The sequence below is a fragment of the Lissotriton helveticus genome, chromosome 6 (assembly GCF_964261635.1).
Source record: "Lissotriton helveticus chromosome 6, aLisHel1.1, whole genome shotgun sequence".
NCBI classification, from domain to species: Eukaryota; Metazoa; Chordata; class Amphibia; order Caudata; family Salamandridae; genus Lissotriton; species Lissotriton helveticus.
The window spans coordinates 578,584,787-578,598,175 of NC_136067.1; the positions used below are offsets into that span (position 1 = coordinate 578,584,787).

The 13,389-nt window shown below is 46.8% G+C and overlaps 1 protein-coding gene across 2 annotated transcripts in view; it reads left to right on the forward strand.

Moving 5' to 3' along the window:
• The window catches only part of COL19A1 (collagen type XIX alpha 1 chain), a 2,464,374-nt gene that overhangs the window by 518,458 nt on the left and 1,932,527 nt on the right, over positions 1–13,389 (forward strand). The window lies entirely within an intron of this gene.

Genomic DNA, 13,389 nt, shown 5'->3' on the forward strand with positions numbered 1-13,389 from the left:
CATCCACTCATTCTTCAATATGTAAGACATATTTTAACTTTACAGAAGCATACAGTCACTGGATGTTGTCATCAGTGATGTCATCAGTGATGTCATTTGAGATGTCATCAGTGATGTCATCAGTGATGTCACTGACCATGTCATGAATGATGTAATATGTGACATCATCAGCAGTGGATTGCGGGTGCGCGATATATAGTTAGTGCAACTAACTATATATGGAATTTCAATGGTTTTGTGTGAGTAAAATAAGGTTTTCTAAATGCTAATTCCTAACTATATATGGTCTATAACCTATGGTTTTTTCAGTGAATTTTCAAGGTTTTGTAAATGCTAATTCCTAACTATATATGGTCTATAACCTATGGTTTTTTCTGTGAATTTCATTGGTTTTTTAACAGCTAATATCTGTAGCTGTAAAATGTATTCTTCTTTAAATCCAAAAATATATTTTATATGTTTATGAATAATTTTTTTTTAAAATATTTTTTTTTCTTCGTTCCCGCTTCGCGAATCGGGAAGCTTCCCGTTAGCTGACCTTGATGCCGCGAAATAGACCGCGAGCCGGTAAACGTTTCTTTACCGCAAGTGCCGCGTTAGAAAACAACATCGTGACGCCTCCCGTCCGCATGACGTTCCACGTTGTCGCGTGATACGTCATATGACGTGCTACGTTAGCGAACTGGTACGCGAAGCGAGTGCCAAAGCGCAGGTTTCTGGAAGCAAACCAGGAGGCCCTGCAAAGCGCTTAACGTAAACACAGCAAGTCATGTGACTTGGTAATAACACTTTTCATTGGTTCATTTCACTTTTGGTTTCCTAATGATGTAAGACTAGGTCATATAATCTAAAATGAACACTTTTGATTGGTTGAGAACTCTTGTTTTTCCCAAATGATGAAAATCCCTCCTTCTTTCCTCACTCTGACTTTCATCATTGTGAGAGAAAGACCCTTTGTGATCACTGAGCAATGGCTTCTTTAGTAGCTTCAGCTGGTGCTTCCCCACCACCTCCACCACATCCAAGGAAGAGTGGACCACCTGCTCAAGTTGTAATTCAACAAGAAGAAGAAGAAGAGGAACAGGAGGACGAGCACGAAGAGAGGCAGTTTTTGCCTGAGCAGCCCAAGACGTCTCACCGGAAAGAAAACTTCATTTGGCAATTTTTTAAAATTCCCAAAGGTCAGAAAAAAGTAAATGCAAGATACGTAACTTGCCTTATATGTCAAGATAGACTGTCCAGAGGGACCGACAAAAAATACAGTTTCGGAAACTACACAATGCATCGCCATATGACTAGGTGGCATCCTAACAACTACAGTGCTGCACAGTTTCGGAACGACCTAGATAATCTCCCTATTATGGCCAGAAGATCTGTTGTACCGGAAGTAACGGGACCAGAGGGCAGGGAGATGGTGCCAAATATACAAATGAGATTTGGTGAAGTAAAACACACCTGCGTATTTTGCGATGGATTCATTTCCTACGGAGAAAGAAGCATCACTCTGATCAACAGAGCTATTGACTATCATATGCAAGTTTGTCCGAAACGCCCAAAATAATAAATACTTCTTTTTTTTGTTTTGTTGCTCCTGTTGAGCCCTTTACAATGAATCGTTTTCATTGCCCCCTCCAAGAAAAACCCAAAAAAATATAAAACTGTTCCGAAAAATTCAAAAACAGTAAAAAAATGTTCAGAAAAATAAAAAAAAAAGTTCTTTTCAGAACTACCTCCCCGTTATTAAAAAATTGGTACAGTATTTGGAACTGTGCCAACCTCTATTTCTCTTAGTTCGCTTCCTAGTTCGCTCGCTGGTACGCGAACTGGAAGCGAACCAAAAACAGTAAGTATAAGGGAAGGAAACACACACTTATGTTAAAAGAAAGACAGCTATAGGGGAGTAAACTAGAGATACTATTACCCATAATCCACTACTGATGATGTCACATATTACATCATTCATGACATGCTCAGTGACATCATCAGCAGAGGATTGCGGGTTTTTTGGCAACATGCCTTATCCACGGTTTAATAACGCTGCCTTTTGCTTTATATAAGTTTTCAAATTGTATGAAATATATACCAATAGGTCTTTATGAACCTTTAGGTAGTGCTTTTGTTCATGAGGTCTGGTCGCTTCCATACACATACAGATGTTTCAAAGATGATCACGAAGTTTATCTGAATGGAGAGGAATGCACTGAGACGCCAGATCATTCACTAATGTGTAGGCACATACAGTTACACGATTCATGCAACAAACACCGACCAAATATGGCTTGCGTGTTGCAAGGCACGCCAGTTCCTGCTATCATCCCCACGTTCAAGTTGTTGGAAAATGGTAGTTATTTGATGCTCAATAATGAAGATTGTTCTGAGTTAATTAAAAGTATTCCTTTTATCGTAACAGTAAGTGAACGGGTTATTTGCTGCAGAAATGTTCTATTTCCTCCCACACATGAACATAGGGAGTTTTCAATCTGGCCACAAATACCAACCTTGGGACACGTTTCAACGGCATGACAAGAATAAGAGCTCTTTTGTCTCAGAGAGAGGTGGCCTTGAGTTCGGCCCGTGAAACTTTCGTACTTCACATAGCGAACACCCGTACACAGGTTTGCCTTTCAATTTCAGCAACATGTTTCCGACTATCTTTAACGCATCCTCCACAAAATCCCTGGCACACTTTTTTAAAGTTGTTACCAGTGGTCTCGTGACTTCATTTGAGAAAATCTTTGGAGTCATCCCTGCTCCCTTTCATTGTATTTTCTGCACTCTGGTTCGTGGATTGGCATTTTTACTTGCATTACCAGCGGACGCTCTTGTGCTTTTTTACATTTTTAAATATGGATGTCCCTCCTATGCAACCTCCGACCCTGCAGCTGCTGACACTGTTCCGCAATCGCATGCTAGAATATTATGGCACAATGCCGTTGGCGATATTAAGCACGGCATATGGATTATCTTTTCGGTTCTCCTACTTCACCTGTGTCCAGCCTGTATTTCACTGCCTGACCTGTGATTTCGATTGGGCCATTGATTTGTGTCTCTGCGGACCGGTTTCTCCTGACGTCGACTTTAATCAGCTGATGACTCCTATCATTACTCACGAGTTGATTTGTCCTGGCGAAAGGATTATGGCTGTGGCATTGATGCATGGACTACTTGGTCCCTGGAATTTACTGGCGGCAGCACAGTCTTTCTTGGAACACAGCTTTCTTGAAAACCCACCGAGCTGTCCTCTGATGGTGATAGAGGATCCGGTGCTGGGAGAGCACGTATGTTCTTTTCCGCTTTTAAATTGGATGGCTGAACTGTTTTCGGATGAAGACGGTGACTTCCTATTGGAGGCTGTTGCAGCTTATTTTGCATACACAGTTATGTCATAGACCTTTTTCATGTTTGATATGCTGAGTACTAGCATTTCATTGACAATTCATTGACTTATTTGTCAAGTTTTTATTATTTACCTTGCCTATTGGCTTAAGACTCGATAAAGTACTTGGCTGTTTTATTTTTCTTTAGCATTGAATTTTCCTAGTTTTTAATGCTTTACCTTGCGGACCGTCCACATATAAACTTGCAATCTGCTCTCATGAGATGGCACTTCTATTATCTTATTCAGTTCGTTTCCGGATCATGAGGAGGTGTCATCTAGGTCCTGGATATCTTTACACCGTGTTAAGTTAGCATGGGCTCATTACCGGTTTAAACGCCATTTTTCCTTTTTTGCAACTTCTGCACACGACACTTAGTTGTTGCTTTAGCTTTCCACCTAGTAGTTCATCGTGGTTTACATGAGAATAATATGTTATTGGTCTACTATCTGCTTTACTTGTTAAACTATATCTGTACAGCGAGTGCTAAAGTTTCAAGAACAACACGATACAGAATTTTTATGAGGTCTGATCTCCACGACTTCATACTCATAACATAAGTGCAACTTCTGCCAATTCTGGGCATGAGGCGGGTTTTATATTGCTTTGCCGAACACACATACACAACAGTTGATGCGGTTCACATGAAGAGAGAGCTGGTGTATGCTGATGTGATTCCTTCAAATCTAAGACACTAAAGTATGGACACGCCCTAAACCAACACAAAGAGACCTTCTTAGCAAATAATATAATATGTGTATTAGGGAGGGTGAGATATAAGCAGCCGCGGGCCGTGGAGGGAGTTACGATGGGGCAGGGAGGCGGGGAGGGGGAGAAGCAGGGTGGAGCCCTCTCTACCTTGCCCCTCCCCCTCCCCGCCTCCCTGCCCCACCGTAACTCCCTCCACGGCCCGCGGCTGCTTATAAGTGTTGCTAACTCTTATTCATTTACAGCATGTTAACATACTATCACCATTCACTTTTTATGTACTAGTAACTATGCTGGTAATTTTGCTACTGATAATATGTGTACTTTTATTATCTAAGGTACTACGCCTGAGAAGACGGCATTAGTAAATAAACATTTCAAATACACATGTGTTCTTCTTAACTCCATGTTCTGGTTTCTAAGAAATATATAACGACCGACTGTTCATGAGTTCCACGTATCCTGAGGTACTATAAGTTCATATTCTGGATTGTCTAAACATTGAGAGTTTGTTATATCCAATGTGACACTGTACCTAGCTTACTAATGAGTTTTTGATTACTAACGTGAGTTTTGGGACACCCTAATTCGCTGAGGTTCCAATCCTCTGTCCACAGTTCTGTGTGAGAACAGAAACCCTGCGACAGGGGCACCCCCGACCCTTGCTGGAGCTTCATCACACTTGCGATACAACTCCAGCAATGCGCCACCTTTACGGCACAGATACATCACGCATCTGTGCTGTTTTTGCCCCATGATGCGCCGCATTGTAAATGCAGCACACCATAGGTGACGGAACAGCGGCACAGAATGACTAACACATCCCTGGTGATGCGCCAGTCATCATAAATCTATCCCTATGCTTCTTATCTTGTTAGAGATGAACCGCCATATGTATCATCAAAGTTATTTGCATTTCCTAAATAGCGAACTTTAAGGAATAAATAGCGATTCTTTACCATTCCTAGTTTGCGATGAGCTATTTGCTAATTAGCCGAATGTAGCCCAATGAAGCCCAATGTAGCCCAATGTAGCCCAAAGATGGCCGCCAGACACACAAAAAAACAAATGTAGCCCAAATATCAGCCAGATGTAGCCCAACTATAGCCCAGTGACAGAATGACCAATCAGCTTCGCAAACCTCCGTTACGCGAAGCGGAGCGCTGTTACAGATATATATCTTTTTTTGAACGTTAATTTCTCAAAATCCACTGGAGCACATATATTGAGACCTAGCAAAGGCACATCGGGCTACCAGTCCCTAATATTTTGCCAAGTTTCGTGCAAATCCATTCAGCCGTTCAATTATTATTTTTATTTTTTTTTTTTGCCCCGCGGGGCCCTTTTAAAACCTCCACATCAAACCTAGGGGGTCAGCGAGGATCTACTATGCCCCCTTATAGTTATTTCCCCCTTTGTTTTGACCTCCTCTTGTCTCTCGATCCTACCGAGAGACAAGATGGCGGCCGCTACGGACTGTTTGGAATGTTGACAGACGCCGGAGAACCAATCAGCTTCGCTTCACAAAGCTCCGTTGCGCGAAAAGTCCGCGAACCAGAGCGCTAACCGGTCCGCTGTTACAGATATATATCTTTTTTTAAACGTTAATTTCTCAAAATCCACTGGAGCACATATATTGAGACCTACAAAAGGCACATCGGGCTACCAGTCCCTACAATTTTGCCAAGTTTCGTGCAAATCCATTCAGCCGTTCGGGCTAAAAGTGAGGCCAACCGCCCTATGGAAAACTCAATGTTAAAAACACGTTTTGGGACCCCCCTTTTTTCTCGGCCCCCACTGGACGAACCCCCCCCAAATTTTCAAGGGCTGCTCAGAAACAAAATGTGCCATTTTCCTGAAAATTTCAGCCAATTCCGTCCACAAACGCCAAAGTTATTAGACATAGAATTTTCAAAAAACCCATAGAGAAAAAATCCTAACTATATATACCTACTGGCGACCGCCAGTAGGTAATATATATATATATATAGATATATATATATATGTATCACCAGAAGGCGCTAGAGGGCGCGCATACAGTATGGCCGCCTTTAGGTGAGGCTCCTGTTCCCTGGAGCTGTAATCCTGCCATAATCCTGATTATATGGAGGGCTACCGGACCCGAATGCGAAGATTTATGTAGCTGACATGGCCCCTCAGACTCGGTCCGACATTGGTGCAGCTTCAGCCCTCGGTGCCTGTGGGAGAAGCCGTGACAGATTTCCCCGGAACCGGCGCTGGAGCTCCTGCGGTGAGGGAGTGCGGCTACCGGTGCTGGGATAGCCCGGGCATCGCCACGAGGTATTAGGTCCGAACTACCGGCCTCTGCCTCTAAAAGCGGGATGCCTGAATCTCTGCTTCGGCTTTTTGCCTAACATTCCCCACCCTTCACATAACGTAACATCTGTGGAGTACTGGCTTGCAGGGGAGCATTACGAACTGTGGTAGCAACTATTATCGGCTGAAACCAGCCGGCCCCTATATCCCCGTCGCTAGCTGGTGGTAATGGCGGTCTGAGAAGTGGAGACGGACCTCGATGCGCGCGGGGTTCCCGCTTTCACAGCCTAGGGAGTGTGGACTAAATTCAGGACACTGCAGCGGAGCTGTGGATGGCTGCAGACGAGTGCTGCTGATGGGCCTGACTGCGGTCTGGCAGGACAGTGCGGCAGGGGAGCCCCAGGCCGGCATAGGCCCCACGGAGCGCTCTGCTCGGACATTACTGTCATCACGGTGCCACAAGGCGCCACTGGGGATAGAAACATTTCTTACGCGGTGTTGGTATATATCCCTCATAGAGACTTGGATACTCCACTAGCACTTGCGCTGTTCGGCGATACCAGCTCATAAATAATCCTGGGTGCCATACACCCTGTGCCTCATCCCTGATGTTGGCTGGTGCCCTGGGTGAAGGGGTGTATCGAGAAGAAGCCACAATGACCTAGATCAGTGGAAGAGACGAGGTGGCCAGCCTGCAGTCAGCAACCCCCCCATCCCGTTAGTGTGTTGTGGGGTGATACCGCAGCGCCTGCAGGCCTTGACTGCTGGGGTGCCCTGCGAAATGAGCGGTGTACACTCGGCTTGAGTGGCGACTCGCTGCATGCCCCTGCAACTGGGAGGTGCTGGGCAGATTAGCGCGCCTGCAAATACCGGTGTGGACCAGCGGGGGACGAGGGCCTTTTGAGGGCTGGTGCTGCGGGAGCTCCTGCTCTCGATCTGGACTGTGCTTGTTGCGCTGGGGTCTGCGTCCATTGGGAGCCTACCTGACGCCATAAGGTGGTGGACATTGTGGTTTTGGTGGCTGCACATGGAGGGACGGATCCTCGACATGCACAACAGCCATATTACATGCACATATTGTGTGACGGTTGAGCACGGGGTCCGCGGGCCTTGAAGTCTCAACTGGACAGCGCAACGATGACAAGGCAGGATAGTCGCCAGTCACGTATCAACTTTGATGCGGCTAAAAAAGGGCTGAAGACGCCTGTGGCGGAACCCAACATGAGCGGAGCAGGTGCGGCGGGCGGTGATAGCTCCCCCCCTGCGGGATTGGACATGCGACAAATCCTGCAGGAGGTGCGTCAGGGGTTTGCCACGGTGGTGGACAAAGTGGACAGAATGTCCTCACGGATGGAGGTCTTGGTCCACAAGGTAGACCAGCATGAGGAGCGGATAACAGCTGCTGAACAATGCATATCAGACACCGACGATATTACAGCTTCTCACACAACCCAACTGGCAGGCATGGACAACCTGCTGCGAGTCATAGCGGCAAAAACCGAGGATTTGGAGGCCCGCAGCAGACGAAATAACATTCGCGTCACAGGTATACCGGAATCCACAAACACGGGCAGGATGGAGCTTTATGTGGAGAAGCTGCTCCGTACATCCATTGGGGAGGACGCCTTTTCGTCGCAGTTCATAGTGGAGCGGGCACACAGAACTCTGGGCCCCTTGCCCAAGGTTGGAGCTCCGCCGCGGCCCATCATAGCCCGCCTCTTGAACTATCGAGACCGTGATACGGCCCTACGGGCAGCCCGTACCAAGCAGCATTTGACGTATGATAGTGTACCTTTTTCAATTTACCCAGATTTCTTCCCAATTGTGCAGGAAGAAAGGCGCAAATTCCTTGCTGTTAAAAAGAAGCTTCGGGAAGCCCAAATAGACTATGCATTGCCCTACCCAGCGAAGCTACGAGTAACTTACCAGGGGAAGCAGCGCTTTTTCACCAATCCGCAGCACGTGGAGGACTACCTAAAATCTGTGAAGCGAACGCAGAGGGGAGGACAAGATCGAGCAGCTGCACACAGAGACGATCCGCCAGAGGCTGACGAAGATGCATAAGCAGATGTACAGTTACAAGGACTCCTGCTCGAGAGGATCGCAGGACTGCTGGACTCTGAGGGGTCTAAACATTAAGGGCATATAGCATTCTGAGAGACCGGAGACGCACGCCCGATCCAGTGGTAACGTATTCCAGGGACCACTAGCCCTCTTCAGCCTCCTCCGAGGGCGGTACAGGACCAGAGGCTAGAGGGGGGCGAAGTGGCTGCGCGCTCTTTAGGCAATCTCCCACACGGGCAGACCCCTACCATAGCACTTATTCTTTGGGGACTGTTTAATCTTCAGGGTGGGCAGGAGGTAGGGGGGGTGGGTGGATTTGTCTGGCAAGTTTGGGTTGCTTCAGTGGGCGGGGGTAGTAGTCAGGGGTACAAGTTTGCACCAAGTTCTTGTTGCACGACTAAACACTGTACACTGGGATGGGATTGGAGGGAACGGGGAGGGTCTGCTTGACAGAGTTGGGGATTGTCAGCGTGTGGGAGGGGGATGGAGAAAGTTTGGCTGTTCTAGGGTGCAGGACCAGGCACAGGACAAGTTCCACAGGCAGGTTCAGGTATATACAGGCAAGATGGGACAGTGCTCCCTAGCGGAGATGTCTAAGTCAATTGTGTTGGGAAATGGCTGACGACACGAGTGCTTCACACTTAGCGGTGCTTTCCTGGAATATCCGAGGCCTTAACGATGCTAGAAAGGGCAGGAATGTCTTAGCCTATTTGGATCGTCAACGAGTGCATATAGCGCTTTTGCAGGAGACCCACCTCACGTCACGTGTGAGTCATTCATTTGCAAGCAATTGGGCAGCGGTTAGGATATTTTCCTCCATTTCGTCATATTCCCGGGGCACTGTCATCCTGGTCAAAAGATCCCTTCAATTTACCATGATTGGGAATATCAGTGATCCGGAAGGTAGATATGTTATAATTTGGGGCAGACTTGGCATGGATACAGTAACTATAGTCAACTGTTATGCACCGAATGTAGATACTCCAGAGTTCTTTACAACAATGTGGGGAAAAATTGTCAATATTGTCGCTATGCATATCATTTGGGGTGGGGATTTTAATGTGGCTATGAGACCCCTGTTGGATAGGGCGGACGGGAGCATGCAATATAATACAAAATCTGGGGATGTTTTACACGGTATTATGGAGGAGGGAGGCTTGATTGATAGTTGGAGACACTTACACCCCGGGAGGAGGGAAGGGACTCATTTCACCTCCTACACTAACACTTGGGCTCGTCTGGATTACTGTTTGCTATCTCGAGGATTGAGCACTGATATGGGTGGCGTGATACACCTGGCCAGAACATACTCGGATCATTGTCTTGTGCTGGTGCGGCTGAGAATGCCCGGTTATGGAGTTACCAGACCCCCGTGGAGATTGCAGCCCACTGCCCTACTTGATGAGGTGTTTAAGACAGAATTAGGTGACGAAATAGCTGCCTTTTTCCCTCGTAATAAAGGGTCCGTGGAGAGTGTGGAGGTAGTGTGGGAGGCGTTCAAAGTCACGGTGCGGGGTTATTGCATCTCTAAAAGCTTTGGGGTGTTGCGTGACATAAGAGGCTCCATATACAAGCTAGAGCGAGAACTGAAAGAGATTGAAGTGCAGATGATCAGATGTAGCGACGGGAGACTTCACAAAGAATTCAGGGCCAAACTATCGGAATTTGAAGCAAAGGCGGCAAGGGAGGTGAAGTTTAGGGGGAAGCACTGGGTGGCTCGTAGATACTGTGAGGGGGAGAGAGCGGGCAAGCACTAGCAGAACTAGTTAGGAACCCTAGATTCGGAACAACTATTTTGGAGATAAACACAAGGGATGGCAGCTGCTACCAAGACACGGAGGGTACTCTGCAGACATTTCAATCCCATTACAAGACACTGTACACAACACAGGGACGGGTGGAAGAGGGGTACGAGTCCTTCTTAGATGATATAGCACTATGCTGGCTTAGTGATGTGCATAGGACGTTTCTCGCGGCCCCTCTAGAGCTCGACGAGATCAGGGAGGCGATTATGTCATTGAAAAATGGCAAGGCGTCGGGTAGCGATCGTCTGCCTGCTGAGTTCTACAAGCAATATATAGATATCATGGCTCCTGTGCTTAAGGAAGTCTTTGAGGACTCATTGGAAATGGGGATATTGTCATGCTCGATGTGGGACGTGGTTATTACCTCACTATTAAAACCAGGGAACGATCCTACAGATTGTGATTCGTACCGACCTTTATCGCTCATAAATTGCGATGCTAAAATATTGGCTACGGTGCTGGCCACACGGCTCTCTCTTCTTATGACCAAGATAGTACTCCCTGACCAGGCTGGGTTTGTACCGGGGAGGTCCACAAGTCACAATTTGCGTACCCTTTTTTCGTTGATTCAAACTATAGCACCTGAGTTCCTGGTGACCGCAGTGTTCTTATATGCCACAAAAGCTTTTGATGCGGTTGACTGGCAATATTTATTTACTATTTTGCATAGAATGGGGTTCCCTAACTTATACATATCATGGATACGACTCCTTTCCACACAGCCTACAGCCAGGGTTCTGATTAATGGGCGCTTATCCGCTCCGCTTTCGATCATTCGTTGCATCCGGCAGGGGTGTCCGCTATCTCCCCTGCTTTTCGCTATTGTAATAGAGCCCCTGGCTTGCCGCATTCGCCAGCTATACAGGGCGAGTGCGTTTAAGTGCTTTCAGCGGCAAATAGGGGTGTCCCTATATGCAGATGACTTAACACTGTATATAACTGACCCTCAAACGAATCTCAACCCCTTACTGCGAGAACTTTTAGTGTTCGGCAGGATATCAGGTATACAGATAAACTGGAGCAAATCGCAGTTTTTTCCACTCACTACTGCAGTGACAGAGTTCCAGCTCGATTACCCACTAGAGTGGTGTAGATCCGATCTTCGATACTTGGGAATTCAAGTCTCTACAGACAGAGAAGAGACAATAAGGTTGAACTATGGCATGGCGATTACCAAATTGGCGGATAGTGTAACTCGCTGGATTTCCTTGCCACTTTCTATGGCGGGCAGGGCATCGCTTATCAAAATGGTGGTTCTGCCTCGCTTCTTATATTTTTTCCTAAATATACCCTACTTCTCAGGTGCATTTTTATTCAAAACACTGCAGTCGGAGTTATTGCGTTTATTCTGGGGAGGCAAACAACCGCGTCTAAAGTGGTCCACTGTGACACAACCGTATGTGAAAGGTGGATTTGATGTGCTAGATTTCGAGGTGTATTATATGAGCGCGCAGGCGCACTACGCCTATTACTGGATGCTGCCAACTCCATTCATGCCACAGCTGGCAGTGGAGGACTGGTTGGCTTGGCCGCTCCCCCTGGCCGGTCTCATACATGGTCCTGTTGAGGCGCTCGATACACAACTCACCACAGTGTCATGCACGATCGATGCTTGGAAACGTTTAGCACGTAGATTGCAGGTACCACTGTTATACTCTCCACGGATGCCCTTGAAATACCATCCTAAGATGCCATTGCTGCAGGAACCAGGATTCCAGGCGTTGTGCAGGCGAATTGGCATAGCCAGATGAGGGGATTTGTTTATTGATGGGCAACTTTGCAGTAGGGACCACTTGTTTCAGGGGTTCCAACCCACTCCCCTGGATGTGTTCTATTATATCCGATTGACTCAGGGGTTGAATGAGGTATTACCAGACTATCCGAAAGAACCGGATGTTGTCATTCGGCTCCATGGGATGCTGAGCTCGGACACTGGCTGGCACCTGGTGTCCAGCATTTACGGGAGCATAAGGGCACAAAGTCAAGGGACCGAAAGCACTGCTCGCATACGATGGAGCGAGGATATCGGATGCGACATATCAGAGGCACAATGGAGCTACTGTTGTGGCATGACAGCTAATATTTCATCAAGCTGCCGACTTAAGATAATCCATAATAAGTTCTTACAGCGAGTTTATTATACCCCAATACTGAAACTCCGCTTTAGTGTATCGGAGGATGATAGATGTGTGCGATGCAGAGCGGAAGGTGCAGGGTTTATTCACCTGGCATGGGAATGTCCCGGAGTGTGGGACTTCTGGACGGACGTGCATAAGGCCCTTTAGGAAGTGACGGAACACACATTTGACAGAGATCCACTTATTATGCTACTGGGGTATACTGGGATGATACCCAAACAACATCGTAAGCTGTTTGACATTGCCTATTACTAGCTAAACGCAGGGTAGCATGCCGGTGGGGACGTGGCAGGGCACCGAAGTTCAAGGATTGGCTCACAGATCTCACGCATTGTCAGGAACAACATATAGTGTACGCGGAAACTCTGCCCACGATGTGCAGACCTAAAGATATCTGGGGTCCCCTTCAGACTTACCTGTTAGGCGACACAGGCCCACTGGACACTGCGGAGATGGAAGTAAACGGGGAGGCTGTGCAGCTGTGATCATAATTCCACTCTGTGGCACTGTTGGCGGGGGGAGTACCAGTGGTAGAACTGTGTTATATTGAAGCTCTGCTGGTATATGTTGCACTATGGATGATAGACTAGGTCTTCCTCAATGTTGGTTGCACGGATAGATTTTGTCATTTGACCCTTTCTGTGTAGTTCTGATACAATTTGCACTACGAATAGATGACAAGCTGGTTGCATGCTTGCTTGCACTGTCTTATGGCCTCCTCAAAGATAAAATTTTTCCTGCCATGTTTCTTTGCCATAACTGCTGTTTTTCAATATCGATATTACGATGCTACTGAAATGTGTAATGGACGTATCGGACTCATGCCTCTGGAATTGCCTTCCTTGTCCTTGTTGTACTGAAAAACTATAAATAAAGGTTTTAAAAAATATATATATATGTATCACCAAATACTCCTTCCCAATTGCGCCTTTTCTGAACGCGCGGAGAAAGAGCACGGACCACTGAAGTCTTGTTGTACTGCAATGTTTATTCTCGCTCCCAATCAGATGCAGCAGCCAT